The 21,177-nt window shown below is 45.4% G+C and overlaps 1 long non-coding RNA gene across 2 annotated transcripts in view; it reads right to left on the reverse strand.

Annotated features, from left to right (window-relative positions):
• Positions 1–744: 744 nt before the first annotated feature.
• Positions 745–21,177, reverse strand: part of LOC137564059 (uncharacterized) — a 237,307-nt gene continuing 216,874 nt past the window's right edge. Inside the window, exons 1-2 of one of the 2 annotated variants that reach the window (XR_011030504.1) lie at positions 2,117–2,155; positions 745–1,038 (exon numbers count right to left, since the gene is read on the reverse strand). This is a non-coding gene — a long non-coding RNA (uncharacterized lncRNA). Of the gene's footprint in view, positions 1,039–2,116; positions 2,156–21,177 lie in introns of those variants that run through there. The other variant, XR_011030503.1, reaches the window with a different exon arrangement.

Below are 21,177 nucleotides of genomic sequence, written 5' to 3' on the forward strand. Positions count from 1 at the left end.
GTAAGATTCTTCATAAAAATTGTCATACAATAAGTATATATCCTGCGATGAAAATATGATTTTTGCGGCAAATAGTTTTTGCAGATTTTACAGATCCATTTCTAGTTTTAATGCCTGGTACACGACACCATGCTATTTCCCGTCAGATAGATGGGTCGAATTGATTTTTTCTGACAGATCGGATCTAATTTCCGATTGTTTTTCTTAACGATTTTCTGATCTCTTCTCTACAAGATCGATCAGAAAAAACAATCGGAAAACAGATCGGACCTGTTGGAAATAATGGATTTGACCCTTCTATCTGACAGGAAATTACATGGTGTGTACCAGGCATAAGATGTCTGATGATATAGGGGTATTGCAGACTGGCCAATTATTTTATGGCTGTGGGTACCCTGTAGAAATATTGCCCGAATCTGTTATGGAGAAATAGATTGTAGAGGTTGGGGAACAAAGAAGAGTTTCCACTATGCTGCAGTGACCGGAGGTTGGGCAAAGTGTCTGTTTGCAGTTTCTCTTCTGAGTGATCAATTGTTCCACGCAGGTATATTTTCTGTCCAGTGTCTTCTCAGATCCTGTCTCAGGATCAGTGATGGACTTTGTGTCATTTCATCTGAATACTGTGTTCGAGTAAGAATGGGAGCTGGCAGGGGAGTAAGACAAAAGGACTGGTGAATAGGGACACAATGAGTTATTATATAAATAAAAGATTGCAATAAAGTGGAAAACATATTTCAGACATAATGGCATTGCTGTAATGTTTTATTAAACGCTGGTGGAGATTTTCCTCGTTCAATATCATGTTTATCATTTTCCCCAATAAAAATAAAATACTTTCTACGCTGATGCAGCGAATGTTTCCGTCGCTGAATAATTACATCACATGGAACAGCGGAACTTGCATTATTGTGGTAATATTTCCTGCCAAAGGTTACATTATTCAAAGCTTCCCCCTCGGTTGAATAGTACATCTGACGCTTATCTTGTGGCTACTGCAGTACTACGTTGGGCAGATGATGATTGTGCATCCTGTTGTACCTGAAAAAAATTCACACATTAAAGCTGCATTAAAGCTGCTATAATTTAAATTAGGTATATATGTTTCTTCCCTCCACATCATAAAGTAAATCCAGATGTGTGAAACAAGAAGCTTCTGTTTAGTTCCCTATGTGGAAACATTCAGCTATTGCCAGACTACTGGGATGTCCTTATGCAGGACCAGGACGAGGTTCTCCAGCAAAGGTGGAAAAACCAAAAGGCATCCCCTCCACATTGTGCCTGCCACAATATAGGTATCAAATGTGCCCCCAGTATTAGGAAGACTACCTCCCCAGTTTAGATAGCCATATGTGACAACAGTGTTAGGTAGGTTCCCCCCAGTATATGTAGTCACATGTGCCCCCACTGAACGGAAGATCTCGCTCAAAAGGGTGCGGGTATCATCTAGTGATGTGTGGGCAGATCGACCAAGAGACAGATTTCTCTCTGATTGAATCTGATCAGAGAGAGATCTGTTGGCTGCCCATACACCACAGTGCTAATCAGCAGTGTTCATTTAGAAGTGTAATTTATCATCCATCCCATTCTCAATGAAACAGTTGTCTAAAAGAATTCCATAAGGTACAGTGTGGGTAGAACAGCCCTGTAGTGCAACCTCCTACAAGTGTTGCCCTAGGCATTTTCCTGGCTTGCCTATGCCTACAATCACCCATATGTCTCTATATCCAAGTACTGGTCAGAAACAGGAATATAGGAGCCATTTATAGCATACAGGACCTTATCTGGCGTTGTCTCAGATTCACTAGTATTATATATTTAAGTGTGTAGTTAGGTGTCATACTACTCAGTTTTGACGTGGCAAAAAGAAAACCATATGTTGGTAACAGGAACTGAAACATGGAGCACATTCAGTGGGGGGACTGTTGCTCAGTTCCAACACAGCAGGCAACACCCAGCATGACATGGTGGAAGTGTCATGGTTTGGTGCTGCATGATTGCTGCCGGCACTACAGAGCTACAGTTCATTGAGGGCACAATAGAGGTAAAGAGGCGCCCTGGTTGAGATAAAAGCATCTAAAAACAGCTTGAAAACGAGAAAATAATATAGGTGGCTTACCTCAATAATGAAATCTTTGTATGTGACAAAAGATTTTTATTTAGCACAGGCAACGCATTTCGCAGGTCTGAGCCCGCTTCATCAGGCCAATAAAAGTGCCTACGATGGTAAAAAAGCTCCTCAATATAACTGTATCGACAGGGTTATATACTGATACAATAAATATTTATGCATTACACATTTCTATCATAATGGTATATCTGATTTTGTAGTTAAATAGAAAAAGATCAACTAATCGGATAGATCGAAGGTGGTAAATAATTATGCAAAATGCAGTATATAGCTATATAGAATATATGTATATATTGTTCAAAAGGATCTATAGTCCATATGCTTAAGACGTCTATATAGTGGAGGTGGTTCTTATAGTAAAAACTAATATATATATATATATATATATATATATATATATAATGAAAGTTATACACAACGTACATATAAAAAAAGAATCCAGCATTCATAATACAATATAGTAGATGTTTTCCTTGCCTGTACATATATAGTGTTAAATATGGTGCATGTATCAATATAAAAAAAAAGGAACAATTATCAAAAAGACTTGGCCAAATAATAGAAAGACATGTGTCTAATGGAAACTGACAATTTAAGAATACCTGGTCACTAGTATCATAAAAGCAACAGTCAGCTGTGCATAGCTTCAACAGCAGGGGTAACGCTTAAAGAGTAACTGTCAGGCTGCAGAAGCTAATTTAAACCTCTATTCTCCTGTGTTAAACAGTTTAGAAGGAAGCCCAAAAGCCATTAGTGAAGATAAAAATCTCAGTTACCTTTGATGTGTGCTTATCTTAAAGGCTGTTATAGACCCATAAGGACGCAAGCCGCATACTAAACTGCAAAGCATTCTGGGGCCCTCCCCTCGGCTGCTAATGAGACGTTACAGCAGCTTCTAATCAGTCCAGCGCGTAGCACTGATAAATCTCGGGGCAGAGTACACTGCAGGAGTCAGCTATTGTTCCTAGCCACATGGCTCATTAATATTCACTGCACACTGTGTTATTTAGTACCAGCTTTTCTGTGATCAGGAAGCAGGCAGGACATGACGACACATTTGACAGAAAAACATGGAGCCTGCCATGAGCTGTCAGGAGCATCTATCTCTGCATATACTATATACAAATTCTGTGAAATCCAAACGTGGACAGTGAAATGCATATGTAATGTAAGTACAGCCAATCTTTAGCTACTGATATATGTGTTTACTTTCTCTGAGACCTTATACCTAACAGCTCCTCTTTAATATAGCTGTATTAATTGGAGTAAATTTTACTTACCAAATGAATAGATCGATATAGCAAAGGGAGCCTCTAACGGGGGCTCTGAAGAGGTGCAGTATATATCAGCTTTGATATTCTCGGCAGCCGCAGTAATGCGTTCTCGCCGAGGGGTGGAACAGATGCTAGGGGGGCGTGATGACGTCATTTTGGATTTGGGCATTTGTATGTATATTAGTAGAGCGTGCCAGTACTTGTATATATTAGACAGGACAGCAGCTAAAAGGTCCCTGCGGCTGTTCTGTCCTTAGGTGGCAGCACAGGACATATACTGTAGCTTGATTTTACTACAGGAAACATTGCAGTACATGGAATTGAATTAAATTAGGGTGCATGCATACCATGTGTGTTTTATTCTTATATTAACTAATTAAAATGAGTGGAACCTATTGTTCAAAATATGTTCGTAGTGCATAACGGTATAATAATATCGCATAAGGAGTATGATATGATTAATTCCATTACAGTATGGTGGTTCATATGCATATTAATTAAATTGATATTCATGTGGTATATCGTTAAACTCTATGAAAGTGTATTACATAGTGACGTGAAATAAATTGGGAAGAAAAACAGGGAGGGGGGGGCAAGGGGACCGGACAAGGGGCAGGATTAAGGGAGGGGGGGGGGGGAAAGTGGGGAACAGTGGATGTGAGGAGAGGGGAGTGAAGCTATGGGGATTGGTGGTGGAACTTTTTGGACTATGAGGATTATGTGGTTGTTAATAGTTATGCACCAGACACTCATTTAAACCTTCTGGTTTGAGTGTTCTGAGTTTAAAAATCCAGTCTAATATATACTAGTACTGGAGCGCCCTACTAATATACATACAAATGCCCAAATCCAAAATGGCAGCGCGACGTCATCACGCCCCCCCTAGCATCCGTTCCACCCCTTGGCGAGCGCGCATTACTGTGGCTGCTGAGATTATCAAAGCTGATATATACTGCACCTCTTCAGAGCCCCCGTTAGAGGCTCTCTTTGCTATATCGATCTATTCATTTGGTAAGTAAAATTTACTCCTATTAATACAGCTATATTAAGCGCTCCCCCTGCTGTTGAAGCTATGCACAGCTGACTGTTGCTTTTATGATACTAGTGACCAGGTATTCTTAAAGTGTCAGTCTTTTTGATAATTGTTCCTTTTTTTTATATTGATACATGCACCATATTTAACGCTGTATATGTATAGGCAAGGAAAACACCTACTATATTGTTCTATGAATGCTGGATTCTTTTTTTATATGTATGTTGTGTATAACTTTCATTATATATATATATATATATATATATATATATATATATATATATATATATATATATATATACAGTGGGTTGCAAAAGTATTTAGCCCCCTTGAAGTTTTCCACATTTTGTCACATTACTGCCACAAACATGCATCAATTTTATTGATATTCCACGTGAAAGACCAATACAAAGTGGTGTACATGTGAGAAGTGGATCGAAAATCATACATCATTCCAAACATTTTTTACAAATAAATAACTGCAAAGTGGGGTGTGCGTAATTATTCGGCCTCCTGAGTCAATACTTTGTAGAACCACCTTTTGCTGCAATTACAGCTGCCAGTCTTTTAGGGTATGTCTCTACTAGCTTTGCACATCTAGAGACTGAAATCCTTGCCCATTCTTCTTTGCAAAACAGCTCCAGCTCAGTCAGATTAGATGGACAGCGTTTGTGAACAGCAGTTATCAGATCTTGCCACAGATTCTCGATTGGATTTAGATCTGGACTTTGACTGGGCCATTCTAACACATATATATGTTTTGTTTTAACCACTTGAGGACCACAGTCTTTCTTCTACTTAAGGACCAGGCACTTTTTTTCCATTCAGACCACTGCAGCTTTCACGGTTTATTGCTCGGTCAGGGATCGGTTGAAAAGGGCGCCCGAGCTGCCTGTATGAAAAGGGCGCCGCCATAGACATCAATGTTATTTCTGGAAATATGGGCTACAAGGTGTAGAAATGGGCGCCTGAGTTTTGATATAGGCTACAAGCGGGCTCCCCTTTGTAGCCCATATTTTTTCGGCTACAAGGTTTTCGGCTACAAGCGGGCTCCCCTTTGTAGCCCATATTTTTTTCGGCTACAGTAAGGTGCCCCTCTGTAGCCCATATTATTGACTTTTTTTGTAGCCAAAGTTTTTATATGGGCTACAAGCACTGTAAGCCGAATTATTTCATTCCCCCACTATCCATGGCGGCCTGGAGGGGGAATAGTAATTAACACATCCCGGAGTTTTTTTGTAGCCGAAGTTTGTATATGGGTTACAAGCGCTGGAAGCCGAATTATTTCATTCCTCCACTATCCATGGCGGCCTGGAGGGGGAATAGTAATTAACACATCCCGGAGTTTTTTTGTAGCCGAAGTTTTTATATGGGCTACACCAGGCGCTCTTTTTTTTTTGTAGCTGAAGTTTTTATATGGGCTACACCAAGCGTCTTTTTTGTAGCCGAAGTTTATATGGGCTACACCAGGCGCCTTTTTTGTAGCCGAAGTTGGTATATATGTTACGGCCAGAACCCGAAGTTTGGCCAGAACTAGAAGTGGCCGGCCACTTCGGGTTCTGGCCGGCCAATGTGCGAACTGGCCGCTGCGCTGCGGCCAATGTGAGAAATGCAACAATTCCTGTAAGGTTAATGGGATGTTGTGGCCGCAGCGCAGCGGGCAAATGTATCACACATCTTTACTTTGTTCAATGACATTAAGCCGCCCGGCTTTTTCTCTGCCTCTCTCCTCCCCCCCCGCCTCTCTCTCCTCCTCCCCCCACCTCTCTCTCTTCTTCTCTTATGGGCAGCCGGGCGGGGGACACGCGTGTCCCTCCGGAGTCGTTCGTCGCGGCAGGGGAATCCTGCCGTTCTTGCAGAGCGGGTGCTGGCAGAAGCGATGTCTGCAGCCTCCCCGCTCTGCTCTCCTGCCGCGACGAACGACTCTCCTGGACACGCGTGTCCCCCGCCCGGCTGCCCATAAGAGAAGGAAGAGAGAGAGGCGAGGGGAGGAGAGAGAGGCGAGGGGAAGAGAGAAAGCGGGGAAAAAGCCGGTCGGCTTAATGTCATTGAATAAAGTAAAGATGTGTGATACATTTGCCCGCTGCGCTGCGGCCACAACATCCCATTAACTTTACAGGAATTGTTGCATTTCTCACATTGGCCGCAGCGCAGCGGCCAGTTCGCACATTGGCCGGCCAGAACCCGAAGTGGCCGGCCACTTCTAGTTCTGGCCAAACTTCGGGTTCTGGCCGTAACATATATATGGGCTCCACCAGGCGCCCTTTTTTACCGGCGCCCTTTTCATGTAGACCCCACGGTCATACAACCTACCACCTAAATGAATTTTACGTCCTTTTCTTCTCACTAATAAAGCTTTCTTTTGGTGCTATTTGATTGCTGCTGCGATTTTTAGTTTTTATTATATTCATCAAAAAAGACATGGATTTTGTCAAAAAAATGACTTTTTTAACTTTCTGTGCTGACATTTTTCAAATAAAGTAAAATTTCCTATACATTTGAGCGCGAAAGTTATTCTGCTACATGTCTTTGATAAAAAAAAAAAAAACCTTCAGTGTATATTTATTGGATTGAGTAAAAGTTATAGCGTTTACAAACTATGGTGCAAAAAGTGAATTTTCCCATTTTGAAGCATCTCTGACTTTTCTGACCATCTGTCAGGTTTCATGAGGTGCTAAAATTCCAGGATAGTATAAATACCCCCCAGATAACCCCATTTTGGAAAGAAGACATCCCAAAGTATTCACTAAGAGGCATGGTGAGTTCATAGAAGATTTTATTTTTTGTCACAAGTTAGCGGAAAATGACACTTTGAAACAAAAATAAAACTAAAAAAAAAAGTTTCCATTTCTGCTAACTTGTGACAAAAAAAAAATGAAATCTGCCACGGACTCACCATGCCCCTTTCTGAATACCTTGAAGTGTCTACTTTCCAAAATGGGGTCATTTGTGGGGTGTGTTTACTGTCCTGGCATTTTGGGGGGTGCCTAATTGTACGCACCCCTATAAAGCCTAAAGGTGCTCATTGCACTTTGGGCCCCTTTGCACAGTTAGGCTGCAAAAAAGTGCCACACATGTGGTATTGCCGTACTCAGGAGAAGTAGTATAATGTGTTTTGGGGTGTATTTTTACACATAACCATGCTGGGTGGGAGAAATATCTCTGTAAATGACAATCTTTTGATTTTTTTTACACACAATTGTCCATTTACAGAGAGATTTCTCCCACCCAGCATGGGTATGTGTACAAATACACCCCAAAACACATTATACTACTTCTCCTGAGTACGGCAATACCACATGTGTGGCACTTTTTTGCACCCTAACTGCGCTAAGGGGCCCAAAGTCCAATGAGTACCTTTAGGATTTCAAGGGTCATTTTGAGACATTTGGTTTCAAGACAACTACTCACGGTTTAGGGCCCCTAAAATGCCAGGGCAGTATAGGAACCCCACAAGTGACCCCATTTTAGAAATAAGACACCCAAGGTACTCCATTAGGAGTATGGTGAGTTCATAGAATATTTAATTTTTTGTCACAAGTTAGCGGAAAATGATTTTTATTGTTTTTGTTTACAAAGTGTCATTTTCCGCTAACTTGTGACAAAAAATAAAATCTTCTATGAACTCACCATACTCCTAACAAAATAGCTTGGGGTGTCTCCTTTTTAAAATGGGGTCACTTGTGGAGTTCCTACACTGCCCTGGCATTTTAGGGGCCCTAAAACATGAGCAGTAGTCTTGAAAACAAATGTCTCAAAAATGACCTGTAAAATGCTAAAGGTACTCATTGGACGTTGGGCCCCTTAGCGCAGTTAGGGTGCAAAAAAGTGCCACACATGTGGTATTGCCGTACTCGGGAGAAGTAGTATAATGTGTTTTGGGGTGTATTTTTACACATACCCATGCTGGGTGGGAGAAATATCTCTGTAAATGGACAATTCTGTGTAAAAAAAATCAAAAAAATCTCTTTTACAGAGATATTTCTCCCACACAGCATGGGTATGTGTAAAAATACACCCCAAAACACATTATACTACTTCTCCCGAGTACGGCGATGCCACATGTGTGGCACTTTTTTGCACCCTAACTGCGCTAAGGGGCCCAAAGTCCAATGAGCACCTTCAGGCTTTACAGGGGTGCTTACAATTTAGCACTCCCCCCACTTGCCAGGACAGTTAACAAACCCGACAAATGACCCCATTTTGGAAAGAATACATGCTAAGGTATTCCATGATGGCCATGGTGAGTTCATAGAAAATTTTATTTTTTGTCACACGTTAGCGGAAAATGACATTTTGTGAAAAAAAAAAAATTTCTGCTAACTTGTAACTCTGAACTCACCATGCACCTCACGGAATACTTTGGGGTGTCCTCTTTCCAAAATGGCATCATTCGTGGGGTCTGTCCTGGCATTTTAGGGTCTCTGCCATCATTACATGTATGGCCAGGATTAGGAGTTTCTGCTATACTCCTTATATTGGGCATTCGGGTAATGCACTCTGGGCTGAAAGGAAAAATGTACATCAAACAATCAATCAATCAATGTGGATGAAAAAATATCTGCCAAAAAAATGTGAAAAAAAAAAGGGACATAGGAGCTGCCACCCAAAAACGTCCAAACCCACTCAGCTCGTATGCCCTGGCAAACCTGAGTTATCCATTCACACCGATCGATGTGGATGAACAAATCATTGCCAGAGTTCTTTTTTGATACAAAGTGCTTGCCAAAGCATATGAACCCCAACACCGCTCCTCGGCCCATATGCCTCGGCAAACGTATCTTTTTGACTGCGGAGGAGAAATCTCGTCCTGCAGCGCTGCATGCACCGACTTGTATGTAATCTGACAGACGCACAATGCCTCTGTCAGAATGCACCACCAGAATGCACCATCAGTGCTGCAGCTGGTTGGTCGGTCTGGATAGAAAAAAAAGAGAGAAGAAAAACGAAAAAACAAAACAAAAAGGAGGGAAAGGTGTCCGCCTGGACATAGGAGCTGCCGACCCACAAATCCAAACCCACCAGCTCGTATGCCCAGGCAAACCTGATTTATTCATCCACATCGATCGATGTGAATGGAGAAATCATTGCTTGAGTTCTTTTTTGATACAAAGTGCTTACCAAAGCATATGAACCCCACTACCGCTCCTCAGCCCATATGCCTCGGCAAACGTATCTTTTTGACTGCGGAGGAGAAATCTCGTCCTGCAGCGCTGCATGCACCAATTTTGTGTAACCTGACAGACGCGCAATGTTCTGTCATGATGCACCATCAGTGCTGCAGCTGGTTAGTCGGTCGCTCGGTCCATCTGGAAGGTTAATGGGTGGAAAAAGAGGGGAAAAAAAACAAAAAACAAGCAAGCAGCAAAGCAATTACTTCATTAACATTAATAAACATTGAACTTTTTTAAACAAAACCTTAACATTTCGAACCAAACATTAACTTTTTTGCTTACCTGTTTTTTGTTTTTTTTTTACTTACCTTCCGAGGACAAACCTCCCCTCCCCCATGGGACAATGTGCAAAGTGCAAATCGCACAGAGTTGTGGCAACGTACATTACGCATTTTGTCCCAAGTGAAAGGAGAGGTTTCTGGCAGCCCTGTGTATTAGGGTCTCTCGAAACCAGATGCTTGGTTTCACACTGCATATTGACATATCCGGTGGGTCGAGCCCGCCGCACCGTATCGTCCAAAACAGACCTTCAGGGAATACCACAAGAGTAGCATTCGGCCTAGTAATGAACTGCGTCGCCATAGACTAACATGACTTCCGGGCCGACCGAAATTACTGCAGAAGCCTCGCAGTAAAGTAGGCATGCACTAGCGTTAAGTCAAGCACTTCCGGCGTAGGGGGGGACCGCAAAGTGTGACTTTCGCTAGGCATTTTGCCCTACCGCATCGCAGCAGTGTGAAATAGCACTGAGAGGCCCTTGTGTGCCTACCGCTGTGTCTGCAGTTCCCTACTCTCTAATAGTGTACCTGCTCGTGGTACCTCTCAAAACACTCCCCTACGCATAGGCCAGGCTGGTCAGGACAGCGGGGACAATAAAAACTGGTGTCACACCTTGTTCCAGCCCTGCTGCAGACACGACAACGTTTTCTTCGGGTGCGTTGACCTGGGGTACTCCGAAGCGGATAGGCGTAATGCCTTCCATGCAGCCGGCTAGTTGCATCTTGGGGTTGGGCCCGGACACCTCCTGGATACAGGAGTTCCGTGATGATCTGTCTCAGAAATTGAAGAAACGATCCAGTTCTCCCAGCCTTACTGTAGAGAACAAAGCTGTTGTAAACTGCCAATTGAATTAGATAAAAAGACACTTTTTTATACCAGCGTCTTGTTTTACGGGCAAGCAAATAGGGCGCTAACCTCTGGTCATTGAAGTCCACCACTCCCATGTTAGTATTATAGTCGTGGACGACAAGGGGTTTTTCAGTGACCTGGGTTGGCCGTTCAATTTGGACTGTCGTGTCTGCGTGAATGGTGGACAGAAAATAAACGTCCCTCTTGTCCTTCCATTTCACCGCGAGCAGGTCGTCAGCACTCAAGGTAGCCCTCTGCCCCCGTTGAAGTCTGGTGGTAATAAACCGTTGGGGGAAGCCCCGGCGACTAGGCCGCACAGTGCCACAGCATCGGATTCCTTCTAACTTTAAGTGCTGATAGAGGGCCACACTTGAGTAGTAATTGTCCACATAAAGATGGTACCCCTTCTGGAACAAGGGTGACGCCAAGTCCCACACAACCTTTCCACTGCTCCCCAGGTAGTCAGGGCATCCGACCGGCTCCAATTTTGAGTCTTTTCCCTCATAGACCCTAAAATAAGATGTATAGCCTGTGGCCCTTTCACAGAGTTTATACAGTTTCACCCCATACCGGGCGCGCTTGCTTTGGATGTACTATTTGATGCCAAGGCGCCCGGTATAACGAATGAGGGACTCATCTACGGAGATTTGCTGTTCAGGGGTATAAGCATCTGCAAATCTGGATGACAGGTGGTCTATGAGGGGCCGAATTTTGTGGAGCCGGTCATAAGCAGGGTGGTCACTTTGATGACAGGTTTCGTCATCATTGAAGTGCAGGAAGCGCAGGATGTTCTCAAATTGTGTCCTGGACATGGCAGCAGAGTACAAGGGAACGTGCTGTATTGGGTCCGTAGACCAATAAGACCGGAACACAATGGGCCTGATTCACAAAGCGGTGCTAACAGTTAGCACCCTGGTGAAAAGCCCTTTATCATGCCTAAACTCAGTTTAGGCATGATAAGTTTAGGTGTGATAAGTTTAGGTGTGATAAGTTTAGGCATGATAAGTTTAGGTGTGATAAGTTTAGGCATGATAAGTTTAAGCGCCAACTGCGTTAGCACCGCAGTGCACAGCTGATCAAAAGTTTTACGCTAGCAAAGACTGGTGCACTTCGTATAAAGTTTAATGGCGCTGCTTTGCGTGCGGGACTTTGCAAGCGATCTAAACTTATCTAAACTTAGCATGCCTAAACTTATCACACCTAAACTTATCATGCCTAAACTTATCACACCTAAACTGGCTTTTCACCAGAGTGGTGCAATGGTTATCATGCCTAAAGTCTCTAACTGGGTTAGCACCGCTTTGTGAATCGAGCCCATTCTGATTGGTTAGTCCCATGTGTAGGAGAAGGCCCCAAAAAGTTTTAAGTTTGGAAACTTGGACTGGTTTCCACCGAGATGGCTGGGCAAGAAAGACATCCGGATGGGCGGTTAAATATTGTGTGGCTTTACGGTTGGTCTCTGCCACAATTAAGTCTAAGGTATCCTGGGTGATGAACAGATAAAAAAAGTCTAGGGCGATCCTAGATTATCTGTCTCCACCTGGACTCCAGACTGGGCGGTGAAAGGGGGCAGTACGGGTGCGGCGGTATCAGGGGATTGCCAATTGGGATTTGCCAGCACCTCTGGTATACTAGGGGTAGTACGGGCCTGTTTACTTGGTGGCTGCGACTGGGGTGTTACCGCACCAGTTTCAACTTCCATGCTGGTGCTCGCCACTTCACCAGGCTATAAGGAAGCACTGGTTCTAGGTCCAGGAGATGCTGTGCTGCTGGTGCCTGCCTCACCATGAAAAATCAGACCAGCACTAGCACCACTCTGCTGCCCTTGAGGCTGATCTTGCGCCGCCTGCGGTCCAACGACATGAGGTGTGGTACGCCTGGCTGTAGCCGGGACCTCAACCTCGCCATCGCTATCGGTCAGTGAGCCACTGCTCAATTCAGGTACAAACTCTGACCCAGATGATTAGTCGAATGGTTTGTCCCAATCGTCCTCATCCGACTGGGTCATGTACCTGAGCACCTCATAATTGGAATACCCCTTTCTTGACATGGTGGACTGCTAAATTTAGGGGGTATTCCTCTGAGACTACCCAGAAAAAAAGAGCATCTACCTAGCGAAATGGAGTATTTGGGAGGTAGAAAGCTGTGGTCACTGAGTTTTGACTAAAAAAAAAATCAAAACTGATGTTTACAGTGCCACAGCTAGTGTTCAGTGTTTTTTGCAGTGATCAGAAAAAAAAATTCTGTCACTGGGGTGGGGTGGGCTGAACGCAAGTGCGAGCGAACGATCAGGCCTGATCGGGCAAACTGTGATTTATGTGGATCCTAGTGACCCTAATATAGATCTGACTGCGATCAGTAACGAATCGATCACTTACAGATACTATATAGTACCAATTCTGATTAGCGACAGTGATGACGCTAATTATTGACTGTGGTGCAGTGGGCTGAGCACTAACTGACACTAACAAAGGGGCCTAGCTAACTGGCCTAACTGCTAACGTTAGTGATACAAAAAAAAGTGACAGTTTTCACTGATCACTGGTTTTAGATCACCAGGATAGTGACAGGGGGTGGGGGTGATCTGGGGTGGGGTGGGGGGTTTGGGGGTGGTGGCGATTGGGGAATCAGAGGCAATCAGAAACAATCACGGGACAATCAAAGCCAATCACGAGAAATCAAAGCCAATCACAGGCCAATCAAAGCCAATCACAGGCCAATCAAAGCCAATCACAGGGCAATCACAGGCCAATCACAGCCAATCACGGGGCACTCAAATCACGGGACAATCAAAGCCGATCAGGGGTCAATCAAAGCCGATCAGGGGTCAATCAAAGCCGATCAGGGGTCAATCAAAGCCGATCAGGGGTCAATCAAAACCGATCAGGGGTCAATCAAATACAATTACAGCACAATCAAATACAATAACAGCACAATCAAATACAATGACAATACAATCAAATACAATGACAGCACAATCAAATACAATGACAGCACAATCAAATCCAATGCAGTGGGAAGGTGATGGGGGGGGGGGGGGGGAGGGGTCTTAGAGTGAGGGGGGTTGATTAGGTGCCCGCACAGGGCAGATTGGGTCCTGATCTGATGGGTGGCAGACACAGGGGGGTGACAGAAGGGAGATCAGTTAGTGATTACAGGCGAGAATGGATGTAAACAATGCACTGGGGAGGTTATCAGGAGGGGGGTTTGAGGGCAATCTGAGGGTCTGGGTGGGTGATCAAGTGCCCCCAAGGGACAGTTTAGAGCAGGGCCATGCAGAGGGTCCTTAAGTGGGGGGTGCTCAAATTTAAAAAAGAGGCCTGGCAATGCTTTCCCCCGCATACCCCCTTCCTCGTTTCTGGATGGGGGGGGTATTGATTGTCATGCTGCTGGATGCAGATGATGGGTGCCATCTGCCATGTGGGTTCTGGGTGTAAGTACTGAGTGTCATGTGGGTTCTGGCTATGGTTGGGTATCGAGTGCCATGCCGGTGTTGATTGCAAGTACTTAGTGCCATGTGAGTTCTGGGTGTAAGTGCTGAGTGTCATGTGAGTTCTGGCTATGGTTGGGTATCGAGTGTCATGCAGGTGTTGATTACTTAGTGCCATGTAAGATCTGGGTGCATGTACTCGATGTCATGTCGGTGCTGGGTGCAGGTACTGGATGTGACATGGGTGCGAACACTTGGCGTCATGCCTGTACTGGGTGCTGGCTATGGGTGGGCTTTGGGCATCACATGGGTTTTGAATGCAGGTACTTTGGGTGCGGGTACGGGTTAAGTGGGTGCTTGGTGCAGATAGTGGGGGCCATGTGGAAGCTGTGTGCAAGTGTGAGTACTGGGTGCAATTTTAGGCCTGGGTGCAGATACTTGGTGTCATGTGAGTGTGAGTACTGGGTGCCAACTATGAGGGGAAAGGGGTGGCTGATGGTAAAAGTAGAGGTCAGTGTGGGTGCTGCAGGAAGGGCAGGGCCGTGCAGAGGATCCGCAAGGCTGTGGTGCTAAAATTTGAAATCGATAAATCGTGATAAAATTGTGTATGTAATACCCCCTTATCAGAAAGCATAAGGTAGTCTTAACCCCCCCCCCCCCCCCCCCCCCACACACACACACACACACACACACACACACACACACACACACACACACACACCTTTACAGCAGTATCAGGCAGACTTTGTGTCTCCTTCCAACCAACTCTTTTGGTGCTACCACCCTCAAAACAGCAGTGATAGGTGCCCACTGTTAGTTGGTTAGAGTGGGCACAGTGGAGCCAACAGTGGAGGCACAGACTCACCTTTCATTACTGGGACCTCTGTCCCTCTTGATCAGCACCCAAGCCTCTTTCCAGCCAAAGAAGTGGTTACCAATATGCAGTGGTTGCTAAGCATTAGTAGATGCAAAACTGCAGTAAGTGCCAAGGTGCAGTGGGTGCCCAGATGCAGTAGATGGTAAGATGCAAAGGTTCACTTTGTGCTAAGTTGCAGTGGGTGCCGAGATGCCAAAGTAAAGTCTGTGTCAAGCTGCTTTGGGTACCAAGGTCCAGTTTGTATTGGGTGTTTATTTGCAGTTGGTGCTATGCAGTATTGGGTGCTGAATGAGTAGCAGATTGTGATAAACAATAGTGGGTGCCATGTGAGTGCTAATTGGTACAGGGAGCCATGTGAGTGTTGGACATGAGTGAGTAGGGAGTGCCATGTGTGGTCTGGATGTGTGACATGGGAGAATACTGAGTCTCATATGGGTTCGGACCAAGGATGGGTACTGGGTACTATTTGGGTGCTGGCCATGGACAGGTACTAGGTGCATATAATGGCTTTGGAACTTGGTGACGTGTGAGTACTGTGCTATATGGGTGTTGATTATGGGGGTATGTGGGTCTTAGGTGAAAATACTGAGTGCCAAGTGGGTACTGGGTGTGAGTACATGGTGACATATGGGTGATGGGTGCTGGCTAGTGGGGTATTTGTTGTCATGTGAGTGCTAAAGGCAGATGCTGGGTGCCATGTGGGTTCTGGGTGCTGGCACAGGGTGTCATGTGGATTCTGGCTGTATGGGTGGGTATCAACCATCATGCAGGTGTTGATTGCAGGTACGCAGTCCCTTGTGAGTTCTGGGTGCAAGTACTGGATGTCATATGTGAGTGCTTGGTGTTTGTGCTGGGCACCAAGTGGAGGCTTAGTGCATCTGGAACTACTGCAGATGAAACATGTGGGTGTTGGGTGCAGGTACAGGGTATTACATAGGTGCAAATACTTGGTGCCATGCCTGCACTGAGGTGCGAGCTATGGGTGGGCATTGTGTGTCATGTGGGTTCTAAGTGCAGGTACTTTGGGTGCCAGTATTAATTATTGTAGTGCAGATAGTGGGTGCCATGTGAAGGCTGTGTGCAGGTGTGAGTGGTGGGTGCCATGTCGGGGCTGGGTGCAAGTACAGTGCCATGTAGGTGTGAGTACTGGGTGTCAGCTATAGGGTGAAGGGGTGCAGGTATTGGGTGTCATGTGGCTGTTTGATGCAAGTACTAAGTGCCATACTGAGGCCGGATGTGAGTATTGCGTGCAGGGTGCTTGGTGCAAGTACTGGGTGCTTGCTATAGTGGGGGTTACTGGTTGAGTGTAATGCGGGTGCTGAATATTGGTGGGATTTCTGTGGGTGCAGGGGGTGAGAGATCACTGTGGGTACTGCTATGAATGGCATAGTTGCTGCTAGGAGAGGTAGAGGTCAGTGTGGTTGATGGGGGAAGGGTAGGTCACTGTGGGTGCTGGGGGGAGAAGTAACTGGGTGCTGTGGAAGGTAGAGGTCAGTATGGGTGCTGGAGGAAAGGGAGGTCGCTGTGGGTCCTTTGGGGGAGATCACTGTGGGTCTCGGGAGGTATAGGTCATTGTGGGTGCAGGGGGTGGGAGGTCACTATGGGTGCTGCTATGAATGGCATAGTTGCTGCTAAGGGAGGTAGAGGTCAGTGTGGGTGCTGGGGGAAGAGTAGGCCACTTTGGGTGCTGTGGAAGGAAGAGATCAGTATGGGTGCTGGAGGAAGGGGAGGTCACTGTGGGTGCTGGGAGAAGTCAGTGTGGTTACTGGAGGAGGGAGTGGATGCTGGATGTTGGGAGAGGCCACTGTGAACGCTGGTAATGGGAGAGGTCACTGTAGGTGCTGCTTTGGGGATGGGAGGTCCCTGTGGGTGCTGCAGGGGACAGGAGGGTAGCCAATGGGGCAGGGAAAAATCACTGCTAGAGGTCAGTGTGGGTGCTGGGGTAGGCAGGATCACTGCTAGAGCTGGGGAGGGAGAGGTCACTGTGGGTGCTAGGTGGAGGGAGAAGTCACTGTGGGTGCTGTGGGAGGGAGAGGTCACTGTGGGTGCTGGGTAAGAGAGAGGTCACTGTGGGTGCTGGGTAAGAGAGAGGTCACTGTGGGTGCTAGGTGGAGGGAGAGGTCACTGTGAGTGCTAGGTGGAGGGAGATGTCACTGTGGGTACTGGGTAGGGAGAGGTCAGTATGGGTCCTAGGTGGAGGGAGAGGTCACTGTGAGTGCTAGGGGAGGGAGTTGTCACTGGGTCCTAGGTGGAGGGAGAGGTCACTATGGGTGCTGGGGGAGGTAGAGGTCAGTATGGGTCCTAGGTGGAGGGAGAGGTCAGTATGCTACACTAGGATTTCTGTCTGGGGCTCTTCACTTGAAAGTGTCCCCGGCGGAGGCGGAGCTTCCCGCGGGTGGGGCTTACCGCAGTTGGGGGCGGAGCTTATTTTGCGCGGCGAGAGGGGCCTTTTTTGAAAATTTTAAAAAGAGGGGTGCCTGGGCACCCAGAGCACCCCCCTGTGCACGTGCCTGGTTTAGAGTCTGCTCTGATGGGTGGTGGTGACAAGGGGTGACAGACAGGTGACAGACAGGTGATCAGTGAGTCAGATACTGTATACAAATGTATACAGTATACAGGGGGTGGTCTGGGGGGGGTCTGGGGGGATCTGAGGGTAAGGGGACCCTAGGGGGCAGTTAGGGACCTAATACACAAACTAGCGTCGGCAGATAGTGGCAGGGGGTGATTGATGGGTTGATAGGGGGGTGCTTGGGTGCACACTGGGGTATTTATGGGTGGTCAGGGGGGGTCCTGAGGGCTGGGGTGGGCGATCGGGGGGTCTGTGGGTGGAAAAACGGGTGTTGTGGTGCTTACTGATAGGGCTGCCTCTCCCTCCGATGGTCACACTGCAAAGAGACCGGATGAGGAGGAGGCAGCCTGTATAATACACTTTGTTTCATAAGCAAAGTGTACTATACGCCTTTGATTGGCCGGATCGCCATTTTTAAAACCCGCCAGCACTGCTAATTGGCTGGCGGGTTACGGCGCTAGGTGGGCGGGACCAGTTGCCGGCGGCAGATCGCGTCATTAGTGACGCGATCTCTCGCTAGACACGCCTTAAGGAGCCGCCGCGTTTCTGCGTTCGGCGGTCCTTAAGGTGTCCACTTTGCCGCCGCCAATGAGCTGTTGGAGGACAAGTGGTTAAACCATTCCATTGTTGCCCTGGCTTTATGTTTAGGGTCATTGTCCTGCTGGAAGGTGAACCTCCGCCCCAGTCTCAAGTCTTTTGCAGTCTCCAAGAGGTTTTCTTCCAAGTTTGCCCTGTATTTGGCTTCATCCATCTTCCCATCAACTCTGACCAGCTTCCCTGTCCCTGCTGAAGAGATGCACCCCGGAGCATGATACTGCCACCACCATATTTGACAGTAGGGATGGTGTGTTCAGAGTGATGTGCAGCGTTAGTTTTCCTCCACACATAGCGTTTTGCATTTTGGCCAAAAAGTTCCATTTTGGTCTCATCTGACCAGAGCACCTTCTTCCACATGGTTGCTGTGTCCCCCACATGGCTTGTGGCAAACTGCAAACGGGACTTCTTATCCTTTCTGTTAACAATGCCTTTCTTCTTGCCACTCTTTCATAAAGGCCAACTTTGTACAGTGCATGACTAATAGTTGTCCTATGGACAGAGTCTCCCACCTAAGCTGTAGATCTCTGCAGCTCGTCCATAGTCACCATGGGCCTCTTGACTGCATTTCTGATCAGCGCTCTCCTTGTTCGGCCTGTGAGTTTAGGTGGATGGCCTTGTCTTGGTAGGTGTACAGTTGTGCCATACTCCTTCAATTTCTGAATGATCGCTTGAACAATGCTCCGTGCGATGTTCAAGGCTTTGGAAATCTTTTTGTAGCCTAAGCCTGCTTTAAATGTCTCAATAACTTGATACCTGACCTGTATTGTGTGTTCTTTGGACTTCACAGTGTTGTTGCTCCCAATACCAATCCCAAGGACAATTACTTGACTCAAATGGTAACTGAACCAACTAGGGGGAATGCGTTACTGGATCTGATCATTTCTAATAGACCAGATAATGTATCAAATGTGCAGGTTCAAGAACATTTGGGAAATAGTGATCACAACATGATAACGTTTGATCTGGTGACTGATAGGCCACGGGGCAGCGGGACCACTAAAACTATGAATTTTAGAAAAGCAAAGTTCAATCAAATTAGGCAGGCACTAAGTTTGGTGAACTGGGATAATGTACTACAAGGGGAAGACACTGAAGGGAAATGGCAAGCTTTTAAACTTATACTCAATCAATATTGTAGTATGTATATCCCATATGGAAACAAAATGTCTAAGAATAAAAAAAGGCCTCTATGGATGAATAGAAAGGTTAAAGATAAAATAAAGAGGAAAAAGAATGCCTATAAGGTCTTAAAACAGGAGGGGACCGAGGCTGCACTAAGCAATTATAAGGAGTGCAATAAAAATTGTAAAAAAAAGAAATTAGGCAGGCAAAGATTGAAGCTGAAAAACAAATCGCTAAGGATATCAAATCTAACCCAAAAAAGTTTTACAAGTACATTAACTCTAAAAAAAGAAAGGTTGACTGTATAGGACTCCAAAAGGATGAGGGTGGGAACTCAATGGTGGATGACCAAGGTAAGGCAGAGTTATTAAATGCTTTCTTTGCTTCTGTCTTCACAAAAGAAACAACACTGTTGCAAACTACAGAGGCGGAAGAGTCTCAATCTTCTAACTGTAATATTAAATACTTAACGCAGGAAAAAGTGAAGGCAAGACTGAATAAATTAAAAATAGACAAGGCACCTGGCCCAGATGGCATGCATCCTCGGGTCCTAAGGGAATTAAGTTCAGTTATAGATAAACCCCTTTATCTTATCTTTTGTGACTCTCCTGCAACTGGCAGAGTCCCAGTGGATTGGCGTACACGTACAGCCCACGTTTTCCCATTATTTAAGAAGGGCAAAAAATCAGATCCAGGAAATTATAGACCTGTAAGCTTAACATCAGTTGTATGCAAACTATTTGAGGGGTTACTAAGAGATACTATACATGACTTCATAGTAGAAAATAATCTTATTTCTCAGCATCAACAGGGGTTTACTAAAGACAGGTCCTGTTTGGCTAACATGCTCAGCTTTTATGAGGTAGTGAATGCTAATATGGATATTGGGAATGCTGTAGATGTGATATACTTGGACTTTGCAAAGGCCTTCGACACTGTTCCCCACAAAAGTCTGGTGCAAAAGTTGAGGATGCAAGGACTGGGGAAGAGTCTGTGTTCATGGATAGGGAACTGGCTAATGGAGAGAAAACAAAGAGTTGTGGTCAATGGATCGTACTCAAAATGGGAGACTGTTAGCAGTGGGGTCCCACAGGGGTCTGTTCTGGGTCCAGTGCTCTTCAATTTATTTATTAATGACCTAGTAGATGCAGTAGTGAGCAATGTTGCTATTTTTGCAGATGATACAAAATTGTGCAGAATCATCAACTCTCAGGAAGATAGTGTCATATTGCAACAGGATCTGGATAGTATGGCTATGAAATTCAATGTTGACAAATGTAAAGTCATGCATTTTGGATGTACTAATGGTCTAGCACCATACAAAATAAATGGGATACAGTTGGGGACATCAAACTTGGAGAAGGACTTAGGAGTACTCATTGACAACAAGTTAAATAATCGTACTCAATGCCAAGCAGATGCAGCTAAAGCTAACAAAATTTTGGGATGCATTAAAAGGGAAATAAAAATCTAGATGCTAGCATAATATTGCCCCTGTTTAACTCTCTAGTAAGGCCACATCTGGAATATGGAATTCAGTTCTGGGCACCACATTACAAAAAAGATATTGCAGTTTTAGAGCAGGTGCAGAGACGAGCAACAAAATTGATACGTGGGATGGAAGGTCTCACTTATCAAGAAAGGTTAGATAAACTGGGTTTATTTAGTCTAGAGAAAAGACGCCTTAGAGGGGATCTAATTAACATGTATAAATACATCAGAGGGCAATATAATAGCTTGGCGGATGAGCTTTTTGTCCCTAGGCCTTCTCAAAGGACTAGAGGACATGATCTGCGCATGGAGGAAAAACGTTTTAGCTATTTATTTAGGAAAGGGTTCTTTACA

Source organism: Hyperolius riggenbachi, chromosome 3 (genome assembly GCF_040937935.1).
Source record: "Hyperolius riggenbachi isolate aHypRig1 chromosome 3, aHypRig1.pri, whole genome shotgun sequence".
NCBI classification, from domain to species: Eukaryota; Metazoa; Chordata; class Amphibia; order Anura; family Hyperoliidae; genus Hyperolius; species Hyperolius riggenbachi.